The sequence below is a fragment of the Mauremys mutica genome, chromosome 1, assembly GCF_020497125.1.
Source record: "Mauremys mutica isolate MM-2020 ecotype Southern chromosome 1, ASM2049712v1, whole genome shotgun sequence".
NCBI lineage: Eukaryota > Metazoa > Chordata > Testudines > Geoemydidae > Mauremys > Mauremys mutica.
This window is the reverse complement of record NC_059072.1, coordinates 58,446,424-58,458,670: the sequence shown is the minus strand read 5'-3', so window position 1 is coordinate 58,458,670 and position 12,247 is coordinate 58,446,424. Positions and strand designations below refer to the sequence as shown.

General features: G+C 43.6%; 1 long non-coding RNA gene across 2 annotated transcripts in view; it reads right to left on the bottom strand.

Annotated features, from left to right (window-relative positions):
- The window catches only part of LOC123378596, an 81,580-nt gene that overhangs the window by 53,424 nt on the left and 15,909 nt on the right, over positions 1 to 12,247 (bottom strand). The gene's annotated exons all lie outside the window — the stretch shown is intronic.

Genomic DNA, 12,247 nt, shown 5'->3' with positions numbered 1-12,247 from the left:
TTAATACTGACAAAAAGATACTAACAGGTTTTCTTATTAGGTGCCGTTTCTACCAGTATGAAATTTATTATTTTAAATAATCCATTTCAGACAGATTAAAAATTTAGACCATTAGGAGCTGTATTTCTTTTCTGTGTTTGTGAATATTTTTCTAACCTTTTTGTCCAGAAAGGCCTTTCAGACTGAAACGTCATTAGCATACAGTACACTTCATGATTTGCAGTAGAGTGCTCCACATCTCAGTGTCTTTGTTTGTCCCAGTTTTTAAGTGACCGGTCTATGTTAAGAACATAGGAACATAAGAACGGCCATACTGGATCAGACCAATGGTCCATCTATCCCAGTATCCTGTCTTTCAAGAGTGGCCAATGCCAGATGCTTCAAAGGGAATGAGCAGAACAGGGAAATTATCAAGTGATCCGTCCCCTGTCATGCAGTTCCAGCATCTAGCAGTCAAATTGTGAGGTATGATTAGACTTTGACTGACAACATCTCTCACCTTGAAAGAAGCCTGATAGTTGGGCAATCCTAAATTCTTTAGGCTCCTCTGGAGCATTTTGCGATAAAGGATCACTTTGCCTGGCCTTGCCTTTAGCATTGTTAGTGGGATCAGTGGAAGAGAAAATATGTGGTCTGACTGGAAATTCCACTTACTAGACTGAGCATCCATGCCACATCAAAATCCCCATGTAGATTGCCTTCCCAACACCCAGTAGATGAAAGCCACCAGCCAAAGACACTGTCATAAATATCAGTGGCAATAACCACCTTGGTTTTTGTTACTAAAAGAACTACGGCCTGACATGCAAACAAAACTGTAATTTTTAAAACTATGACAAAGAACAAGAACTGAACAGAAACATTTGATAAAGCAAAAGAAAATACTTTTTGTGGTGATAGCCCCAACTTCCGAATAAATATGTGCTCCCTCATCCCTGCCTATCTGACAGCTTGTTACATTTTTTAAAAGGCCCACCAGTTCATGTGCACTACCAATATTAGTCCTAGATTGCAAGAGACTAGAGAGGCCATTGAAGAGAAAAATAATATAGATGGAAAAGCTAAAACATTACAGGTCTAATTTAGATTATTCCCTAATGGCTAATGATGTTACTTTTTGGATAAGAACAGATTTGCACATCTCCAGGAAGTCACAGCATTAACAAAATTCCAAAATCAACTCTTTCTCAAGAGTTTTGGTGAGCACGGACTTTGTTGTTTTAGGATTAGAGAGAGAATGAAAAACAAATAATGAAGTCCTTTTGATAGCAGTAGGGGCTCTCTAATTAAAAATTTGCTTGTTGTGGACAAAGAATGTAATTGCTTAAATGAACCTGTCTTTAAATAATTAGAAAAGCAATCATCTCAGTCACTGTGCCAAAATACTGCAGTTAAGTTGAAGAATTTTATTAAGTGAATTGATGTCATTGCTTTATATAATGCTGTTATACTGATCATTATTCTTAATATAATTTCCTGAAACTTTAAAACTTTTATGAGACAAGTGATTTTAATGTTAAAACAGGTTGAGACAACTTTGATTTAAAAGACCAGTTTGGCTGGATCATGTTTCATTAGGAATTACTGCCCCATAATTTTGAATATAATCATGTATAAGATAAAATATGTTATGAATTAGGTGCACTTTAGCAATACATAGATCGGTTTAAACAATTACATTAGCATTTTCTCTATCTCAGACACAAAGGCATTTGAAAATTGGTTTGATCCTATTTATCTAATCCAGATGTAATGAGCTAGATCCTCCAGTCACTAAATCCATGTTATGCTGTATTGCTCAGCTGGTGGAAAGCGGACTCAAACTGCTCATAAATAGCAGAGAGTTCCCCCAGTGCTGGGAAGTTCCCCACTAGTGCAAAGCTGGAGAAGGTAGTAGAGCCAGCTGCTGTGCTGGACATTTCTATCCTCCTGGGGTAAGGTCACTGAGGGAAACTTTTGTCAGTGGTGTAAGTTGGAGCTGCTTCTGGCTGACACTCCACTGTATCCAAGCAGAGCTCAGATGGGGCAGAGAATCCAATATCCAATGCAAATACAGTAAAGTTTTAAAAATTTAAACCATTTGAGTTAGTATATTAATCACATGTGCAATAAGTCACTTCTGCAAGTTGAAGTTGAAGCTAGACAAATCTAGGCTGGAAATAAGGCATAAATTGAGAGTAATTAACCACTGCAACAATTTAGAAGGTAAATTCTCCATCATTGTCAATTTTTAAATCAAGATTAGATGTTTTTTTCTAAAAGATATACTCTAGGAACAGCGGTGAAAGTAAGCTGGTACAGCCTGGTACGCAGGACTGGTAAAAAAAGGTGCAGTAGTGTACGGCAAGTAAGTGGAACATTCAGTACTGGCTTACTTTCACCTCTTTTGGCTGCATAGCAAAAAGTTCAAACTCAAAGCTAATAAAAGTTTGGAAAAGGAAAACTCACTGTCACATTTGTTTGTTGTTTCTCTCCCTCTCCTCCTCCAGCCAGGCTGCTGACAGGGCTAGGCTCCCAGTTCCCCCGACCCCCACACTCAGCAGGGGCTGCAGCGGCTCCCCTCTAGCTTGTAGCAGGGAGCAGGGGGACTGGCTGAGGGAGAAGCCTCCCTGGGTAGCCTGCTGCCTGCATAAGAACAGTTTAAACTTAGCTGTTCACTCCAAGGTCTGAACAGCAGGATTCGGGGCTATTCCTGGCATCCTTGTTAATTTCACTCAGGGTTGTTGGGGGTCGGGGAGGATGGTGAGACCAAGGCAGGAGCAGAATACAATAGCCTTAAATCCATAGCTAATTAAAGTCAGTGGAAGGGGAAAACTCACTGTCACATCTGTTTCTCTCCTCCCTCCTCCTCCAGCCAGGCTGCCGACAAGGGTAGGCTCAGTGCTTCCTCCAACCCCAACACTCAGCAGGGGCTGCAGCGGCTCCCCTCTAGCTTGGAGCAGGGAGCAGGGGGACTGGCTGAGGGAGAAGCCTCCCCAGGTAGCTTGCTGCCTGCATAAGAACAGTTTAAACGCAGCTGTCACTGCGGGTCTGAATGCGGGATTCAGGGCTATTTCTGGCATCCTTGTTAATTTCACTCACGGTTGTTGAGGGGGTGACCAAAGCCAAGGCAGTTCTTTTCTGCCCCCTGGATGAGGCGATGTTCAGTAATATAATACACAAAAAATACAATCAAAATCAGGAACCGTTTCCAAGTTCAAATCTATCCCATTCCCTCCCCAGCACAGGATCATGGATGTGATGTCCAAACTGCTTGCAGATCCTCTTTGAAATGTTACTATTTGAAAAAAACGACATGGAGAACATGGTGGGAAGATGTGTTCTGCTGATCGGGGTTTATTTTGGGCAAAGCAATTTTGGTAAAACAACTAGAGATTCACAGGGAAAGCAAATAGCCCGATAGACAAAACCACAAAGGGATTGGAGGGGAAAACTGGATATTCAGGGAAATTATTGTGCCTCCTTTGAAAGAAATAGTAGTTTTCATTCCACCCTCTTTATATATTGAATTAAACACCTGAAATGTCCTTAGGACATAGGGGCTCACATCTCTTTTTGTTTTGATGCTGTTGGTGTCCTGCAGAGTGCTGAGTCTGAAATTGACAAAACTTTCTCTAAGTATCTTGTATATTTCTCCCCAACAACCCTGAGTGAAATTAACAAGGATGCCAGAAATAGCCCCCAATCCTGTGGTCCCTGGAGTGAACAGCTAAGTTTAAACTGTTCTTGTGCAGGCAGCAGGCTACCTGGGGAGGCTTCTCCCACAGCCAGTCCCCCTGCTCCCTGCTACAAGCTAAAGGGGAGCCACTGCAGCCCCTGCTGAGTTCGGGGGTCTGGGGAACGTGAAGTCTAGCCGCGACGGGAAGCCTGGCTGGAGGAGGAGGAGGAGGGAGGACAAGGAGAAAAATGTGACAGTGAGTTTTCAGTTTTTCAGGCTTATTCCAATAGTAGTTTTGTTACAGACAGTACTTGTAGTAGTAATAGTAGCTTTATATTCTATATCTAAGTCATGCAATGGGAGGGATCCATGTAGTATGTAGGAGAGGTGGGTTGCTTGTGTTTGGACTGGCCCCGCCCCTTCCATCTGAGGCCCCGCCCCTTCCGGGGTGGGGGCGTGAGTGGGACCCATACTGGTAAGAGCTGGATTTTACTTTCGCCCCTGTCTAGGAATTATTTTGGGAAAGTTCAGTAGCTTGTGTTGTACAGGAGGGAGGGATAGCTCAGTGGTTTAAGCATTGGCCTGCTAAACCCAGGTTTGTGAGTTCAATCCTTGAGGGGGGCACTTAGGGATCTGGGGCAAAAATTGGTCCTGCTAGTGAAGGCAGGGGGCTGGACTCAATGACCTTTCAAGGTCCCTTCCAGTTCTAGGAGATTGGTATATCTCCAATTATTACTTTAGGAGGTCAGTCTCACAATGATCCCTCTTGGCCTTGGAATCTATGATCTATGACACCTTTTGTATGTGTGACAACATCAATAGTTAATCATTTTACTACAAAGCCAGACAAACTTTTTGTAGTCATTTTGTACTGGAGTAATCTGTGGGCATGCATCTAGTAAAATCCCATACTTTACCAAATACTGCATAATTTTATAGATGGTTTAGCATCCTTTTACTAAAGTTTTTGAGATAAAATGGGATGCAACAGTTTTAAAAACTGATCATTTGAGACTGGGTTTCCACAGGGTGCTTATTTCTATGAAATTTCTTGCATTAAGAAAAAACGGCAGAAGTTCTACATTCAGGTTGTTAGTTTAGTGCTTGCGGCCCAATCAGCCCAGAGCTGCGGCCCATGTGACATCCTCAGGGCCATAGAGGTAGTATTGGATGCGGCCCACATAAGACATATGTGGCCCACAATGATAAATAGGTTGAGAACCACGGGTTTAGTGGGAAACAGAAATAGAGTACAGGTTTAATGAAGTGTTTTGAGACCTTTTGCTCAAAGGTTCTGTGTAAATGCAGTGTATTTGTAATGTATTAAAATAGGATTTTTATTACTTTGTTGTTATTTATTTATTTAATATGTATATTGCAGTATCTCCTACAGGAAAACCTGTCTGGGGCACCATTGTGATAGTTACTGTACAAACATACAGTACATGAGAGTCCCTGCCTCAAAGAGTTTTAAGGCCCTGTAGTATAGAAGGAACGGAGAAACACAGTGGAATACAATTTGATGTTTTAGGTCTAGGAGTCAGGAATGAACTTGCCCCCATGTCGAGCCTCCCAGAATTAGGGGAACTACTAGATCTTAAGAGCAAGATTGCTTTCTTCTGAAACATCAGACATTGGCCAATGTTGAGGTAGGTGACTGAAGTTGGTGGATCAATAGTTTGATCAGGAATGGCAAACCTCACAGTACGTTCAGTTTGATCAGAGCAAAACATGTTTTCACAGATTAAGAAAAGGAATACAAAAAACTCGTTAGTATACTAAATATGATTTAGAGTCTAAAGAGCTGAGCCAGATTACTCTTTTTAAAGGGAAAAATGCACATCCAGGCATAGTCTCCTATGACAATAATAATAATGAGCAATAACAATAATATGAATAATATTTTGTTATAAGCCATATGGTTCTCTGTTATTGCTGTAAAAGCTGATGAAGCATTACATAAAGCAACTAACCATGGGGGTTAGGAGATGTTGGAAAATACAAACACATGGAACTGACAGGAAAAAATACTCTTTCCAGAGCTGAAATTTTAAAAGTTTAAACAAGACACATAATAGAATATTTTCACATTAGACTACATTTTCTGGGGTAGGTTTTTTCCCCATTGTATTTTGACAAGACTTTAAATTTTAGCTTTAATTCTGTTAATTAATAACCAATCTATCTTCAGTATTTATATGGCCCCCATCCCCATAGTATGGAGCACCTCACGATTTTTAATGTATTTATCCTCACAACATCCCTGTGAGGAAGGATTATCCCCATTTTACAGATGGGGAACCAAAGCACAGAGAGGCTAAGTGACTTGTCCAAGGTCACACTGGAAGTCTGTAGCTAAGCAGGGAATTGAACCTAGATCTCCTAAACCTCTGTTAGTGCCCTAACCACTGGACTATCCTTCCCAGAGTAAGGATAGTCCAGATCAAGAGCCTGAATCTCTTGCACTAAGGCCCCTTTGAACTGCCAAAACAGTGTAAGGGTATGTCTACACTACCAGATTAGTTCGATTTAACTTAATTCGAATTTGTGGAATCGACCTTACTAATTCGACTTTGTGAGTCCACACTAACGGGGCAAGCGTCGACATTGGAAGCGGTGCACTGTGGGAAGCTATCCCACAGTTCCCGCAGTCCCCGCTGCCCATTTGAATTCTGGGATTTCCCCACAATGCATGCTGGGGAAAAAATGTGTCGAGGGTGGTCTTGGGTAACTGTCATCATTCAACGTGCTTTCGGACGTCTCAAGGGGAGATGGAGGAGCTTACTGACTCACTCGGATCTCAGCAAAACCAATATCCCCATTGTTATTGCAGCTTGCTGTGTGCTCCACAATCTCTGTGAAAGCAAGGGGGAGACCTTTATGGTGGGATGGGAGGTTGAGGCAAATCGCCTGGCTGCTGATTACGCTCAGCCAGACAGCCGTGCAATTAGAAGAGCCCAGCGGGAAGCGCTGTGCATCCGGGAGGCTTTGAAAGCTAGGTTCCTCAGGGAGCAGGGTAACCTGTGACTGTTCAGTTTCTTTACAGAGAAGCTGAACCTGCCCCTGCTTCAGTTACTGTTGACTTTCTTCTGCGGTTACATACCCCGTTCACCACGTTTCCCCCCTTCCAACACACGTTTAAAAATAAAGTTAATGGAACATTGTTAATTAACAACATTTTCTTTATTAATGAATTCGCGTTAAAGGGTTGAAAGTGGGACGCAGACTGTGTTGGGTAGGGTGTGCAGTGATGTTAACACCGCTTCTACACTCGAGGAATGATAGGCTCCTGCTCCTAGAGCGGTCTGCAGTGCTGGACTGGTTGTTTCAATGGAGCCTGCCATCCCTCCTTTTCGGGACTCTGTGTGCGGGGGCTACGTGACCTTGTGGCGGGGGAGGACGGTTACAGATTCCCCTGCTGCGTGGCTCTGTGGTCCGGGATAAGGACCGCTGCATAAGTTCTGTAACCACCCTCCCATGCCACAAAGTCACATACCCCCCACCCACACAGAACATGGAAAACACCGCCCAGACCGACCAGGGTGCCTATTGACTGCACTGTGTGTGTGACCTGCTGTTGATCCTGCCCCCGTGTCTGTACCCTGGTAAAGGTGACTGTCCTATGCAATTAACAACCCCCTTCCCCCCCCGCCCACCCCTTCACAGACAGTCTTCTGTAGAAAAACTTGACGGAAATAGTAATTAACAGCAAACTACTTTTAATAATCAACTACATAGTTAGGGGATGAAACTGGGATTGGGGCTTCGGTGAGCCAGGAAGGGAAGGACTTCTCAACATTTAGGGAATGAGAGCCTTCTTGTATTTGTGCACTCTGCAGGGGTGCAGTGACAGTTTTCACGGCCCCTGTCGCCCCTCCTTCTTGTTACTTTGGGTGAGGGGGGTTTGGGACTTTGTGGCGGGGGAGGGCGGTTGCAGATACAGTGCAGGGGGGCTCTGTCCTCCTGCCTGCGGTCCTGCAGAACATCCACAAGGCGCTGGAGCGTGTCAAATTTTCCCTGGGCATTTCCTGTGTGGCTGGTCAGAACATCCAAACTCGGACTGCTGTCCAGAGCGTCAACAGAGTGGTGCACTGTGGGATAGCTCCCGGAGCTACTAAGGTCGATTTCCGTCCACACATAGCCTAATTCGACATAGCCATGTCAAATTTAGCGCTACTCCCCTCGTCGGGGAGGAGTACAGAATTCGAACTAAAGAGCCCTCTAGGTCGAACTAATTAGCTTCCTGGTGTGGACGGGTGCATGGTTAAGTCGAATTAACACTGCTAAATTCGACATAAACTCCTAGTGTAGACCAGGCCTAAAGGAGTTGTGCTGTAAATGAGAATCAAGCCCCACTTTAACTTTCATCTCTCTAATTATTAATTTAAGTAAACAAGGAAACCTTGTAAGTTGCCACAATCCACAAGTCTCCCAGGCCAGGGGCGGCTCTAGGAATTTGGCCGCCCCAAGCATGGCGGCATGCCGCAGGGGGCGCGCTGCCGGTCGCCGGTCCCGTGGCTCCGGGGGATCTCTTGCAGACGTGCCTGCGGAGGGTGCGCTGGTCCCGCAGCTCCGGTGGAGCACCCGCAGGCATGCCTGCGGGAGGTCCACCCGAGCCGCGGGACCACCGAACCCTCCGCAGTCATGCCTGCGGGAGGTCTGCTGGTCCCGTGGCTCCGGTGGACCTCCCGCAGGCATGACTGCGGAAGGTCCGCCGGAGCCGCCTGCCGCCCTGCCGGCAAAATGCTGCCCCAAGCGCACGCTTGGCACACTGGGGTCTGGAGCCGGCCCTGTCCCAGGCCATGTGCCTGATACAGAGCTGAAGCACTATCATTGTCTATGTATCCAGTCTGCTATCCCTATATTGACTGGGTGCATGTCATCTCAGGACACAATGCAGAGATAAAATTTCTAGACACCATTAATGATTTCTTCCTGAAGCAGCTACTGCTGGAACCCACAAGGGGAGCGGCAATTCCCAATTAAGTTCTAAGTGGAGCACAGGATCTGGTCCAAGAAGTGAATATAGCTGAATCACTTAGTAGTAGTGACCATATGTAATTAAATATATCATCCTTTTGGGGGGGAAAAGCCCTCGACTGTAGCATTTAACTTCAAAAAGGGGAACTAGATGAAAATGAAGAAGCTAGTTAAATGGAAATTAAAAGGAACAGTCACAAGAATGAAATGCCTGCAAGCCTCATGGAAACTTTTAAAAAAACCATAATGGAGGCTCAAATTAAATGTATACCCCAAATTAAAAAAAATAGTAAGAGGATCCAAAAAAATGCCACTATGGCTAAACAGCATAAAAAGAGGTGGTTAGAGGCATCCTTTAAAAATTGGAAGTCAAATTCTACTGAAGAAAATAGAAAGGAACATAAACTGGCAAATCAAGTGTAAAAGTATAATTAGTCAGGCCAAAAAAAGATTTGAAGAGTAACTAGAAAAAGACACAAAAACTAACAGCAAAAAAAAAAGATCTAAGTACATCAGAGACAGGAAGACGGTGAAACCGTCAGTGAGGCCACTGGATGATTGAGATACTAAAAAAGAACTCAGAGAAGGCAAGGCTGTTGCGGAGAAGCTAATGAATTCTTTGCATCCGTCTTCATTTCAGAGGAGATTCCCACAACTGAGTCATTCTTTTTAGGTGACAAATCTGAGGAACTGTCCCACAATAAGTTGTTGATAGAGGAGGTTTTGGAACAAATTGATAAATTAAACAGTAATATATCACCAGGACCAGATTGAATTCATCCAAGAGTTCTGAAGGAACTGAGATAAGAAATTGCAGAACTACTGACTGTGATATGTAACCTGTCACTTAAATCAGCCTCTGTAGCTATTCTCCAGTCATCTGGTAATGTAACTCCAATTTTTAAAAAAGGCTCCAAAGGTGATCCTGGCAATTACAGGCTGGTAAGCCTAACTTCAATACCAGGCAAATTGATTTAAACTATAGTATATAACAGAATTATCAGATACACAGATGAATATGATTTGTTGGGGAAGATTCAACACAGTTTTTGTAAACGGAAATCATGACTCACAAATCTATTTAAATTTTTTGAGGGGTTCAGCAAACATGGACAAGGGTGATCCAGTAGATACAGTGTACTTGGACTTTCAGAAAGCCTTTCACAAGGTGCCTTACCTCTTGAGCAAAGCAAGGAGTCATGGGAGAAGATCCTCTCATGGATCAGTAACTGGTTAAAAGATGTGGGGGGGGGAGACGAAGGGTAGGAATAAATGGTCAGTTTTCAGAATGGAGAGGTAAATGGTGGTCTCCCTCAAGGGTCTGTACTGGAACCAGTTCTGTTCAACTTATTCATAAATGATCTGAAAAAAGGGGTAAACAGTGAGGTAGCAAAATTTGCAGATGATACAAAATTGCTCAAGATGGTAAGTTCAAAGCAGACTGCAAAGAGTTACAAAGGGATCTCACAAAACTGGGTGACTGGGCAACAAAATATCAGATAAAATTCAATGTTGATAAATGCAGAGTAATGCACATTGGAAGACATAATCCCAACTATATATACAAAATGAATGGGTCTACATTCGCTGTTGCCTAGTTTATAGTTCTCGGAAAACATCCACTCACTGTGCAGCAGTAATAAAAAAAAATTAACAATATGTTAGGAATCATTAGAAAAAGGATAAATAATAAGATAGTAAATATCATAATTCCAATATATAAAACCATGATACGCCAACACCTTGAATGCTGCCTGAAGTTCTGGTCATCCTGGCTCAAAAAAGATATATTAAAATTGGAAAAGGCACAGAGAAGGGCAATGAAAATAATTAAGAGTATGAAACAGCTTCCATATGAGGAGAGATTAAAAAGCCTGGGGCCATTCAGTTTAGAAACGAGACAGAGGGAGGAGTGGGGGATATGATAGAAGTCTATCAATTAATGAATGGTGTGGAGAAAGCAAATTAGGAAGCATTATTTACCCATTAATACAACACAAGAAATAGGGGGCACTCAAAATTAATAGTCAGCAGGTTTAAAACAAAAGGAAGTACTTCTTCACACAAGGCACAGTCAGCCTATGGAACTGGTTGCCAGAGGATGCTGTGAAGGCCAACATTATAACTGGGTTCAAGAAAGAATTAGATAAATTCATGGAGGATATTCATCAATGGCTATTGGCCAAGATGGTCAGGGATGCAATCCCAGACTCTGGGTGTCCCTAAGCCTCTGACTGCCAGATGCTGGGACTAGACGACAGGGGATGGATCACTCAATAATTGCCCTGTTCTGTTCATTCCCTTTGAAGCATCTGGCATTGGCTGCTCTCAGAAGACAAGATACTGGGTTAGATGGACCATTGGTCTGCTCCAGTATGACCATTCTTACCACTGATTGATTTAGATCTCGTCTCATCTTACCTGGTTTATTTGAAAGTGTCATTATTCTCCTAAATAGAAAAGGTAGATCAGTGTCTTCAAGAAGAATGGTCAGACTAATAGTTATCTGTTTTAGTAAATTGCACAAAATTATCTGATTCACAGTAGGATTAAAAAACTGAAACAGAAAAGGCCAGTTTGTGGATAGCCTGAACATACATGGGATAGAGGATGACATGCAGGCATAACTGCAGTCCTTGCATTCAGAGAGTCACAAGCACTGCTCAGTGTAATAGTCTGCCGCAAAATTAGCCCTTATAAATTGGGTGGGTGAGGTTCTGTGGCCTGCAATGTGCAGGAGGTCAGACTAGATGATTAAAATGGTCCCTTATGACATTAAAGTCTGGTGAGTCTATGACGGAAGAGAAAATATTCAGCTATGGTCTTGGCCTGGTCTACACTACGCGTTTAAACCGATTTTAGCAGCGTTAAACCGATTTAACGCTGCACCCATCCACACAACGAGGCCCTTTATATCGATATAAAGGGCTCTTTAAACCGGTTTCTGTACTCCTCCCTGACGAGAGGAGTAGCGCTGAAATCGGTATTACCATATCGGATTAGGGTTAGTGTGGCCGCAAATCGATGGTATTGGCCTCCGGGCGGTATCCCACAGTGCACCATTGTGATTGCTCTGGACAGCAATCTGAACTCGGATGCACTGGCCAGGTAGACAGGAAAAGCCCCGCAAACTTTTGAATTTCATTTCCTGTTTGCCCAGCGTGGAGCTCTGATCAACACAGGTGGCGATGCAGTCCCAAATCCAAAAAGAGCTCCAGCATGGACCATACGGGAGATACTGGATGTGATCGCTGTAAGGGGAGGCAAATCTGTTCTATCACAGCTCCATTACAGAAGACAAAATGCCAAAGCATTTGAAAAAATCTCCAGAGGCCACAGCAGGGACTCAGCACAGTGCTGCGTGACAAGCGTAACGGAAAGCCAAAGAATCAAACAGCGCTCATGGAGGGAGGGGGTACTGAGGACTCCAGCTATCCCACAGTCCCCGCAGTCTCCGAAAAGCATTTGCATTCTTGGCTGGGCTCCAAGTGCCTGAAGGGTCAAAAACATTTTCCCGGGTGTTTCAGGGTGTATGTCGTCAATTTACACCCTTCCCCCCACCCCCGAAAGAAAAGGGGAAAAATCGTTTCTCGCCTTTTTTCAATGTCA